We start from the raw sequence: 12,817 nt of genomic DNA, 5'->3' as shown, positions 1-12,817 counted from the left end.
TCGACCCCCCCCTGTAGTGAAGACCTGCCCTGAGATCCTCAAAACTCCCACTCAGCAGCCTCCTAACACAGTAGGTGCCTAAATTTGCTAGGTACCTAAGTTTCTGTCACTGTGAATGCACAAAACCACCTTAAGTCACTGCTGAGCAGCTTTGTGCCCTAGCTCACACTTAAGCCCTGGCAGGATTCTCAAAATAGGCAGTCCCCTGACTATCTCACCTCTGAGGCCTGATCCGGTAAATGTGCTCTGAGTACACCTACCTGCACATAGGACAGCTGGGGGTGACTAGATGAGGTCAGATACCCAATAGCCTAGTGGTTCAGGCATAGATGTGGGACATGGGAGACCTGTTTTTAACTCCCTACTCAGCCTGGTATAGGGCAAGGGCTTGAATTTGGGTCTCCCACCTCTCAGGTATGTGCCCTGTCCACCAGTTAACGGGGTATCCACCTTTGAGGAACAGGGATTAAGCCACACTCCTGTCCTCAATGTTTCCTACTGGCTAGTTTAGGTGGCTCCCTTCTCATCTTGCTGGGTTCTGTGAATCCCTTTCTTAGGCATCTAGCTCTCCCAATGGACTGTGCACAGGGGCGGTGGGCATAATAGGTGCGTGTGGAAGCCCCACCTGCACTCTGCATCTTCCCCTCCCTGCTCCATCCCTCGCCCGAGGTGCTCCGCTGCAGCCGCTGCCTGGTGAGTCTCTCCTCTCCTTCTCCACTCCACCCCCCTGTCTCCAGCGGTCCCCGCTCCCCATGTCCCTCTTATCCCTCCCCCACCCCACAAGATTCACCCCACCCACTGCATCCCTCCTCACCCCCTCCCATGTGAGACCCTCCCCACCCACCTCTTGCCGCGTCCCTCCTCATCCCTCTATCCCTGGAAGCCAGTTTGGGCTCAGCTCTGGCTGCCAGCCTGCATCTTGGGTCTTGGGCCTTGGGCCAGCCTGGGGGCTCAGGCCGGGGGATCCTTTGGCCACGGGGGGGCGGCCCTCAGGGCTCCGGCAGACAGAAGGGGCAGGGCTGGGGGGCTAGCCTCCCCGAAGGGGGGTTTCACCTGCCACCCATGACTGTGCAGGCATTGAACTCTGGGCTGAAGGTTCCATTGAGTAGTGGGGCACCTTAAATGCATTGTAACATCATGTATTCCAACACTTGAGTCACTTTGTGGGTCCAGCCCTTGGACTACCACAGGAGCAGAAACTGGCTTTTAGATTCCCTTTTCTGGCAATAGAACTATGTGATGTCAAAAATGTATTTTAACAAAATGTCTGAAGTAAGATATACAAGCATAAATCACATGTGCAGGGTGAAAATCTTTTATGCCTTCAAAGAAGCATTTGAAGATCTATTCAGATGGGTGAGTTAAAGAGGTAAAGATACTGGACTGTGGCTTTCAGATTAGAGCATTAAATAATTGAACAGCCACATAAATCACTCCAGTGCTATTTATCATACTTCAGCTTCATCAATCATTTAATGTGTCTATAACATTTTTTAAATCAATCACGTACGAAACTTTGCTTGTATTGTTAGCAGCAGAGCCCTGTGAAATGTTGCATGTAAAGTGAAACTGCTAAATGTAGATTTTTAAAATGTATTTATTTGCTGTTTTCATGAAAGGATCTGAAGAGGGAATGGAAAGAACCTAAGAATGGCCATGCTTGGTCAGACCAATGGTCCATCTAGCCCAGTATCCTATCTTGAGACGGTGGCCGGTGCCAGATGTTTCAGAGGGAATGAACAAAACAGGGCAATTATCGAGTGATCCATCCTTCTTGTACAGTCCCAGCTTCTGGCAGTCAGAAACTTAGAGACCCAAAGCACGGGGTTGCATCCCTGAACATCTTGGCTAATAGCCATTGATAGACCATTCCTCTGAACTGATCTAATTCTTTTTTGATACCAGATATACTTTTAGCCTTCACAACATGCCCTGGCAATGAGTTACACAGGTTGACTGTGTGTTGTGTGGAAAAGTACCTCCTTTTGTTTGTTTTAAACCTGCTGCCCATTAGTTTCATTGGGTTACTTGTGTAATGTGAAGGGGTAAATAACACTTTACTAAATTCACTTTCTCCACAACATTTATTATTTTAAGGCCTCTGTCATATCCCCCCTTAGTCACTTCTTTTCTAAGATCCCAGTCTTTTTAATTTCTCCTCATGTGGAAGCTGTTTCATACCGCTAATAATTTTTGTTGCCCTTCTCTGTGCTTTTTCCAATTCGAATAGACCTTTTTGGAGATGGGGCAACCAGAACTGCATGCAGTATTCATGGTGTGGGCATAGGATGGATTTATATAATGGCATTATGATATTTTCTGTCTTCTTATCTATCCCCTTCCTAATGGTTAACATTCAGTTTTCTTTTTTGACTGCTCCTGCACATTTGAGCAGATGTTTTCAGAGAACTAGCCATGATGACTCCAAGATCTCTTTCTTGAGTGGTAACAGCTAATTTAGACCCCCTCATTTTATATGTATAATTGGAATTATGTTTTCCAATGTGCATTACTATGCATTTATCAACATTGAATTTCATCTGCCATTTTGTTTCCCAATCACCCAGTTTTGTGATATTCCTTTGTAACTCTTCGCAGTCAGCTTTGTACTTAACTATCTTGTGTAATTTTGTATCATCTGCAAACTTTGCCACCTCACTGCATACCCGTTTTTAGATAATTTATGAATATGTTGAACAGCATTGGTCCCAGAGCAGATCTATGGAGGACCTCTCTATTTACCTCTCTCCACTGTGAAAACTGGCCATTTACTCCTACCCTTTGTTTCCTATCTTTTAACCAGTTACTGATCTATAAGAGGACCTTCCCTCCTATCCCATGACAGTTTATTTGGTTCAAGAGCATTTGTTGAGGGACCTTGTCAAAAGCTTTCTGAAAGTCCAAGTACACTATATCTATTGGATCACCTTTGTCCATGTGTTTGTTGACAGCTTCAAAGAATTCTAATAGATTGGCGATGCATGATTTCTCTTTACAAAAACCATGTTGACTCTTCCCCAACATAATGTGTTCATCTATGTGTTTGATAATTCTATAGTTTCATCCAGTTTGCAGATACTGAAGTAGGCTTACCTCTTGTAATTGCTAGGATTTCCTCTGGAGCCTCTTTTAAAAATTGGTGTTACATTTGCTACCCTCCAGTCATCTAGTACAGAGGCTGATTTAAGCAATAGGTTACATACCACAAATAGTAGTTCTGCAATTTCATATTTGAGTTCCTTCAGAACTCTTGGGTGAATACCATCTGGTCCTGGTGACTTATTAGTGTTTCATTTATCAATTTGTTCCAAAAATCTCCTCTACTGACATTTCAGTCTGAGACAGTTCCTCAGATTTGTCAACTAAAAAGAATGGGTAAGGTGTGGGAATCTCCCTCATTTCTTCTATAGTGGAAACTGATGCAAATAATTAGTTTAGCTCCTCTGCAACAGTCTTGTCTTCCTTGAGTGCTCCTTTAGGGTCTGGATCTTCCAGTGGATGCACTGTTGGCATGTTTCCTGCTTTTGATGTACTTCAAAAAATTTTACTGTTAGTTTGTGTCTTTTGCTAATTGCTCTTCAAATTATTTTTTGGCCTGCCTAATTATAATTTTACACTTGCCTTGCCAGAGTTAATGCTCCTTTCTATTTTCCTTAGTAGGATATGACTCCTATTTTTAAAGGATGTCTTTTTCTCTCTGCCTCTTTGACTCTATTTAGCCATGGTGGCATCTTTTTGGTCCTCTTGCTGTTTTTTTTTTTCATGTGGAGTATACATTTAGTTTGAGCCTCTATTATGGTGGAGGAAAAATGTTTTGCCATTGTTTGTGCTGTAAGATGGCTTTTTCAGTGAAAATTAGGATGGTCTTGTGATTAAGATGTCCAGGAAGTTGATGCTAGTGTAGGAGTATTCCAGAAAGAGCACAACACAATCAGCTTCAACAATGGAACCCTACAGACAACTGTATACATGAAACCCATAGATCACCACACCTACCTTCATAGATCCAATAACCACCCTGAACACACCAAGAAATCTATTATCTACAGCCAGGCACTCAGATACCACAGAATATGCTCTGAGGAGAAAGTCTGATGAAATATACCTTAACACACACAAAACTGTCTTCACTAAACAAGGACACTCCACAAGCAAAGTAGATTGAATCATGGAACAGGCCACCCAAATACCCTGAGAGATCCTGATTCAATACAGAAATAAATCCCCCTCTGACTGCACATCCCTAGTTGTCATCTAGAACCCCACACTGGAATCCATATGGGGTATCATCAAACAACTACAACCCATACTCGATGGGGACCCCATCCTGACAGAAATCTTTCCTGAACTCCGTCTTCTGGCCTTCAAACCACCACCCAACCTCTCCAAACTCTGTCTGACCTATCAATCCTCAGCCTCAAAGGAAACCTGCACATCACTTTCAAAAGACGAGCCTGGGAGTGTAAATTCATAACTTCACTAGACACTAAAAATCATGGTTTAAATAAAGAACCTGGATTTATGGCCTATTACAACAATCTGTAATCCATTAACCCCCCTCTTTGTGCTAATAGGCCACTTCACCTTGAATGGTCCCCGTGATAGGGTCTCCTCCTCACACTTGCTCTGAAAGGGTTAAGGCAGGCCAGAGGGGCCAATTAGACTATTAGGTGACAAGCTGGGGGGGAAATAAGACTGTGGGAGAAGCCTTAATTAGAAGAAGCTCACCTGTGCAGGAACAGGTGGGGCCTATATAAGCCAGGAAGTTGGCAACAGAAGGCTGTAGTCATTCCATGGGAAGAGAGAGGAGTGTTTGGAGGCTGTGGAGATGTGTAGGCTGGAGTTACCCTCTGGGAGGAGGGAGTGGTGAAGCTGGCAGACCCAGAGAAGGAAGGGAGAGCCAGAAGGTTAGGAAAGGGCTCAGGGAAATGCAGCAAGATATGGGGTGGAACAGACCTTGACTGCTCACTAGAAAGTCCCTGAGCCAGAACCCGCAGTAAAGCGTGGGCTTGGGTTCCCCAACCAGCCACAGGGGAAGTGGCACTGGTGGGGCAGTACATAGGAAGACTGCCTGAGCCTATTTGAGAGAAGAGACTTCCGGCTCCACCCAGAAGGGGAAATCTCGTAGTGGGAGGGCTGAATCACAAATAGGCTGCAGCAGCTCATGGAGCGAGAGAGGGGCCACAGACAAAGACAGAGGTGGAGGATGAGCAATTCCCCAGAGCAGCCAGGAGGAGGCCCCATACCTGCGGTCAGTAGAGCACCCTGCACAGTCCCTTACAATATGTGCAATTACTTATGCTAAACTATCTGTTTAATCTTGTCTTTAGCTGTGACACTCTTAGTACCTTTCCGAGACCTGAAGAACAACTCTGTGTAGCTTGAAAGCTTGTCTCTCTCAGGGCATGTGTTTAAGATGTTAGACTGTGCCTGAGGAAACATGGGTTTAATCCCACCTCAGCCACAGGCTTTCCATGTGACATCAAAAAAGTGACTTAATATTTCTGTGTCTCAGTTCTCCATCTGTATGTTAGATAATAATACTTCCTTTCATCAACCCTTTGTCTGTGCTATCTATTTAGACTTTAAGCTCTGTGGAGCAGGAACTCTTTCTTCCTATGTGTATGTAGTACGGTGGCTAGAGTGAAGGGGTCTTGATGTAGGTTAGGCCCTCCAGGCATGAATGATACAATAATGCAAATAATAAACAATAAAACACAGGCAGTATGACATGCAACATGGAAGAGTGCTCTTTAGAAGTGAAAGTTACAAGCTAAAGGGATAAACTCTACTTGGGACACTTGTTCATTTACTCAATCTTAGCCACATGATTGGGGATGTGTTGAGTCATAGTATGAGAGCTTCTTCAGTTCAGCAGTCTGTTTCATTTTGTCTCAAATTTACATCGTGGTGGTCAGTTTCTCAGTCTTAAAAATAGATGACTGTTAAAAAGGGACAACAATTTGACTTCGTCATCATTGCACTTGTAAGGATATTTCAGGAGCACCAGGCAGGCCCACAGTTACTTTCTGAACCTAGCAAAGCAGACAGCCGCTGCTTGCTGTAGCAGACACAAACTACTGCTAACTTGGAGTTCAAATCCAAGGAACAGGTTTATTTTAGCACAAGTACAGAATGCGACACCCCAGTGATCAACTGGGGTCTAACAGGCCACTGAGTTGGCTGCATGTACACAAACAAAAGCAAAGGCTTAAGTCTCAGTACTCTCCTTATGCCCAACATGACACCCTACTTTCATCAACCGCCTCCTCTGATTCATTATATGATAATTAATATTTATGATGATATATAAAATTCCATATTATACACTATATTATATTACTTGTTTATCTATTTATTAACAATAACAAAGCTATTAATTAACCTTCTTATGTGATGGGGACTTCCCTTATTTTCCCTGAACATGTTTGGCAGTGAACTTATCTTTATTCTGTACCCAAGTCAGGGGCATTCCAAAAATGAGTAACAGGATATTTAGTAAGCCAAGAAGACTTTGTTTGCACTCTTTCCCAAAAGGGTTATTCAAAGGTCTTAGTGACCACATTAAATTAGGCCAACATTTATATTGCTTATATATATTACTTTTGCATTTACTTGTATATTACTAGCCAATATATGATCCATTTAATAGACTTAAACCCTTATCATCTTACATGAGGTAAGTTCATCTAATCACTGTTTCACCTCCTTGTTGTGCTCTGTGCTGTAAGGTGTTGCTATCAGGAGTGAACTGCACCAGTGTTGTGAGGGAGTGAAACAGACAATGTTTACCACCCCATTTGAGTCCTCGTTTGTTTTGTCAAAGTACTGAAGTCCTCTTTTTGCCTTTGCTTTTTTTCCCTTCTGAATATCCTTCTGTCAGTGATGGTATGTGCAATTGCCAGTAGCAAGGTGACTCACTCCAGCTGTTTTTGCTGAAGTTTTGATCAACAGTGTGACTTAGACTCTGAAAAATGAAAAACCCAAAGATTATCATAGAAACTGAATTAAAATAGAAGGATTTTAGCACTGTCTAGTGAACACTGTCTAGTCAATTTTTACAGGACATAAATCTGTGGATTTCTGCCCTCCTTTGGCTGCTGAAGAAAATCATGTTTTGAAATTATTAATATAGAAATAAGAGATATTCTGTCCACAACATGCTATCAGTAAATCTCAGCAGATTAATTCCACTGCAATTTGAAGAAAAGTGATTATTTTGCTTAGTGTTTTTTCCCAGTTGATGTAACCACAGCTTAAGGAATATGGATTTTTCAGAAGTGGATTTGTTTCCAGTACAAATTACTTCAGAAACTCAACTAAAATACTCTTGGTGACTTGAGGGGCTCAGCACCTCAATGCTCAGTGGCTTCAGGAGGAATTTAGTGTGTGCAAGACCACTGAAGTCATTGACTTCAACAGGTCTTAGATCAGACTCGTTGCACTTTACAGGAACAAACCATTGGCTGCCCCTCTGTGTTCCTGGGGGTCTTGGGACTCTAGCTGACTGTGCTCAGAAGACAGTTGCATCCTGCTGGGATAATGTGGTATCATCCTCAAATTACTATTTGTCTGGTCTAGTCTCACTCCCATGTTAATGTAAGAGTTGTTATTGTACAGCTACTGGGCATCCATGTTATTACTAGCTGTTAAAACACTTAAACCTTCCACAATTCATTATTTTAATAACTTTAGCCCTAACAATATTGTGAAAATATGTTAGAGATTTTAAAAGTCTGAGATGGGCCTGTAAAGGTGTGGCCACTCGCCTCTCATGAGTGCCTCCTGCTGGCCGGGTGCGTGCCTGCACTCTCTGCTCACTTTTCAGCGGGGTTTTCAGTGACTTAGCCCTCCGGCTGAGTCACACACAGTCTGTATGTGAAACAAACGGAAAACAAACCCCTTCTTAGCTAACACAGTCCAATGAATGGTTGGCCCCAACCCAAGGTCCTCAGTCCTGTCTCTGGACCTGTTTAAGCACTTGTCCCTTTCTTGGGATCCAAACAAAACTTGTTGCCTCCTCTGCTCTCGACCACTCTGCCTGTGGCTGGTGGGGAAACCCAGGTCTGGGTCCCAACCCAGGGACCCTATGACTAGCATCCACTTGCTGCTTCCATCATTAGAGTCTATTGCTGCATTCCCTGGGCTGCTTCCCACTCTGTTCCATCCGCTTCCTGGGTCTTCAGCCTGTTTAAGCAGGGTCTATCCCTGGCCTCCTTTCCTAAAGCGTCTGTAACAGTTTCTGACCTATTCTCTCAGGGTTCTCTCTCACAGGCTCCTTCACCTGGAAAGCTTATAACAGTCAAGGCTCTCTCTCTCAGGCCTCTGTACCTGGAGAGCGTCACAGTCCTATCCCTGCTTAGGCAGGGTTTCTCCCCAGTCTCTGTACCTGTGGAGTCTCCCAGACTTCAACTCCTTCTGGTCCCAGCCAGCAACCGCTCTGTCCAGCTGCTACAGCTTCCTCAGGAACAGTGTTCTTCCTCCTCTGGCTCCAGCCAGCAACCAAACTGTCCAGCCTCTGCAACTAGGGGTTGCCAACTTTGTAATATTTAAAAACCGGACACTCCAGCAGGAGTGCTGGAACTTCCCCTTTCCCGCCTCTTCCCCCGAGGCCTCGCTCCTGCCATGCCCCTTCCCCCTGAGGCCCTGCCCCCGTTTGCTCCTCTTTCCCCCTCCCTCCATCACTCACTACTTTTTCCCTCTCCCCACTTCCTGTGTGGGTCGGGAGGGACTCGCCAGCAGAGCTGGGGCTGGGAGCTGCACCCGTTCGATGCAGGTAGGAGGTGACCCTGGCTGAGTAGGGGCTGGCACGGGTGATGACTCAGAGCCTCCCCCTTCCACAGTAGCCAGACTTTGGGTGTCTGTTTAGTAGATCTGACCAGACACCACCAGGTCCTCTTTTTTGACCGGAGTTTCTGGTAAAAAACTGGACACCTGGTCACCTTATCTGCAACTCCTTTTATATGAGTGTTCCAGGTGCTGATTGGCTGCCTCCCCTGCAGCCTCTCTAGGCTGTGTGGAGGATCCTGCTCTGCCTTTTTTCTGGGGTGAGGTGTGGTAGGGCTCCAGGGCCTTCTGGAGGGCCTCAAAGGGCCTGGTACACCCTATCACAGCGACCAAATCCAAATCCCACAGACAAACCTTGGAGAAGTTCAGAACTGGATCCAGACGTGATGGCTTGAGCCCAATATAGAATCCACATGGATTTATCCCTCTTAAAAAGCGTGGGTTAGAAAGTGACTTGGACCACATGCCCACACAGAGGAGGTTAGGGGGAGTGAACTCCCTTTTCATCCCTGGACCTTCATGCTTCTCCCACCTTCCCAGAGTGAGTGGGTGGGTGGAGAGGGTCAGAGAAGTCAATAGGATTCAGCACGACAGTGAGGATTCATGCTTGTAGATTGCTCTGTAGGATTGGAGCTTGATACTGTAGTGTGAGCAGAGAGCTGGTTCCGTGTAGGTTGTTTTCCTATCATTGGCTGTGGGAAGCTCGGATGAGCAGGTGGTCAGTGAGCATTGTATACAGTTTGCAAATGCTTGGACTGGTGATTGCTGATTGGTTTGGGACTTCAGACTTGACTTTTGACCTTTGATATTTTGTCCCTAGTTGACTGGCACTAGGTCAAGAACTTTCTTTTCCATGCTACAAGGAGAAGCTATATTTACTTTTAAAGATTAGCCTGAATTAATTGCAGGCTGTGGTTGGGGATTTTTAATATGTGCTGTTCTCTTCAATGTTTAGTTTTAAATTAATGCTTTAGATACAGCATGTAAGATGTTGTACATAGCATGATTAACTCTTCAGGTGAAGCTCAACATTAGTCTTGTTAGGAGACTGTAATTTCTGGCTACTTACCTGCTGGCATTGCGCTAGTTTACATGTGATGCATATAAAGCTGTGGATTTAGCCTGTTTTTCTGATTGTTTGAGTAAACTGCTGTTAATTATGTTAATAATAATTTATTCTTTATTTCCTATTGATTTATAATGTGTTATGGCCATTATGCTGCATCTGTTCATTTATCTCAGTGTCTTTCTCCCCGTTTCCCCTCATGATACAGTTTCTTTAGTCTATGCCAGGGTAATGGCTCTGATCTTGATGAGACAGGTGAAATGTACCAACATACGCTGAGCAAACCCTAATTAACCCCTTCTCCAGTCCCAGTGGCTCAAATCATCACTTCTCTTCCTACTCTCATCAGAACATTTGAGGAGGATGGCTTAGTGCAGGTGTGCCACACTTACTCCGTGGAGAGGGCTGACTTCCAGATTTAATAAAGGTATGAGTTATAAATTTAGGATGACCTACTCCCCTCAATTCTTGGGGCTTCTCCCATTGATGTCAGTGAATGGTTTGCACAACCATCAAGGCAAAACTTGTAGGTATTGGGGGAGATTTTGCCATTCGTGCCTTTGAAAATCACCTCTGTTACCATGAATTTATTATTTCAGTGCCTCATTTTCACATCACCCAGCAACACTCAGTGGGAAAATAGTCATCTTTAATACTACTGCTATTTTTGCCCTTTATTTCTCTTTCTTCCCTATTCTAATTACCTCATTTCTCTCCCCCTTACCTATCATTATGCCACCCCTCTTCTTCCTCCCTCTGCATTTTCCTTCTTGCAGTAACTCCTAGTTAGTTCTCCCTTCTGGGATTCACTCCTGCCCCCTCCCCAACCCATCTGCTAAAATAACCACAAATGAAATGGATAATGTTGACACTTGATGCATAACAATTATTAGGCTTTCGGAACACATCACATTGCACCAATGGTATAAATAGAAAGGCAGGTTTATACCTCTGCATTGTTATTTCAGGCTTGATGGTTAGAACACAGGAGTGGGAGTCCGATTCAAATTCTAGTTCCACGTATGCTGCAGATTCACTATGACCGTGGGCACACGTCACTTAACCTCTCTGTCATTTTCACCATCTGTGAAATGGGGATAACAATATTTAATTCTCTTACATTGAACTTCACAACATCACTGTAAGGCATTTTGAGCTCTTTGCACTTTTTCCAGCAACTTTCACCCAAAGTACTATTAATTCCCTGTGCTTCAACTTGTAACTTGATTGCTATGGCTCTTTCTTTTTATGGTTTCTATTGATGTAGCTACTTTAACATCTTCTTTGTTTAAAGGGATTTTTTTCCCTCTCCCTATCTTAACAAATCTATGACAGCTGTATTGATTTTCTGTGTCTTGCTGAAACATGGCATAGCCATAATTACCCTTATCTTTGGCACCTGGCTACTACTTCAAGCTTCTTCCTTCTATAGAAAGCCAGGAGGGTGAGATGGAAGGGTGGGTATGGCTGTTACTTTAAAATCGTAAGAAGAGATTTTCTTTTATTTGGAGAGGCTGGAGGTTAAATTTCAAGCCGCTTGTTTTTTACTTCTGAACGTTCTATAGTATTCCCTTCCCTGCAGTGCAGCTGGTCTTTCTTCACAGACGACCAGATGATGTCCTGTGGGTATCCCAGAAGAACAGAGTCTTAAGGAGGAATTTGAATGAATAGAGGTGACTGGATTGGTGGTTGCAGGCCTAAGGGGTAACCGGGAAGAAGGCACAGGAGTCATGGTAGGAGAAGCAGACAAACAAGGTATCAGGTCTTGCTGGTATTGTTAGCAGAGTAAAGGGGACTGGTGTACTGGAGAAAGAGATTGTCACATCTACAGTCAGGGGCCAAGATTTAGATACGTAGAAAAGGGCCTGGGCAAGAGCAGTGGCACTTACCAGGAACTTGGGTGATGGTGTCTATTTTTAGTCTTAAACTGTAAAAATTCAAGCTGGGAATTGTTCTTTTGCTCAATTATCCTATCTATCTATCTATCTATCTATCTATCTATCTATCTATCTATCTATCTATCTATCTATCTATCTATCTATATCTATATCTTTGCAGGTACATAACTTCAAAAAATGTAATGTTTTTTCCTATAACCTCATCTACAATATTGGTTATAGACTCAGGAGAAATATATTATCTGGTAAAATTAGTTATTAATATAGTATCTCAATGTTGCAAGCAATGTTTGAGAATTTGTTAGAGAAAGATGCATACAGCGCTTTGCTTTCCTTCTCACATCCTAAGGACACATGCGCTTGAGCTAAGTTACCAATATGTAACCGGCACCTCCATTTACATCACCTCTGAATTTTGATCTAGATGTCTGGAGGTTCCAAATGTTTTCTAGTAGGATCTGTCTCCATAATAGTTGTGGGTATCTGTTCACCTAACAGTTTCAGCTAGTTTCTAGCTAGCAGTATTTCCACCCTTTGCTAATAGATGACTCTTCTCAGATTCAGTAGTGAGATATCACTCATGTGGTACAAAAGTTCTGAGGCCAAGCCCAATAGCAAACACTCTTCCTGATCTTGCACTGCTATTCTTCCATTAGTCCTCTCAACTATTAACTAACTCCTCTAGTCAAACCTCCCGCCCCCTTGAATTTGGATTGGTTCAGCTTTCAGGCTGCAGGTGGTGTAATACATGCACAACTGCCTGCCCATTACAGTGGCTTTCTATACAGCTTCAAGAATACTTATTATGTCTAGAAGCTATTCACCCTTTTTTTGTATGCTAGTGGATGTTTCCAACTAAGGCTATGTCTACACTAAGGCCCTCACAGCGGCACAGCTGTACCACTACAGCTGGGCCGCTGTAAGGTCTCCTGCATAGCCACTCTTGCCGGCAGGAGACAGCTCTCTCCTGCCGGGATAATTAAATGAATGGCGTTAGCTATGTTGGCAGAGCCTCTCCTGCCAACATAGCACTGTCCATACCAGCACTTTTGTCGGTGAAACTTAG

Source organism: Chrysemys picta, chromosome 1, assembly GCF_011386835.1.
Source record: "Chrysemys picta bellii isolate R12L10 chromosome 1, ASM1138683v2, whole genome shotgun sequence".
NCBI classification, from domain to species: domain Eukaryota; kingdom Metazoa; phylum Chordata; order Testudines; family Emydidae; genus Chrysemys; species Chrysemys picta.
The sequence above is the reverse complement of the archived record's forward strand: the minus strand, read 5'-3'. Positions refer to the sequence as shown.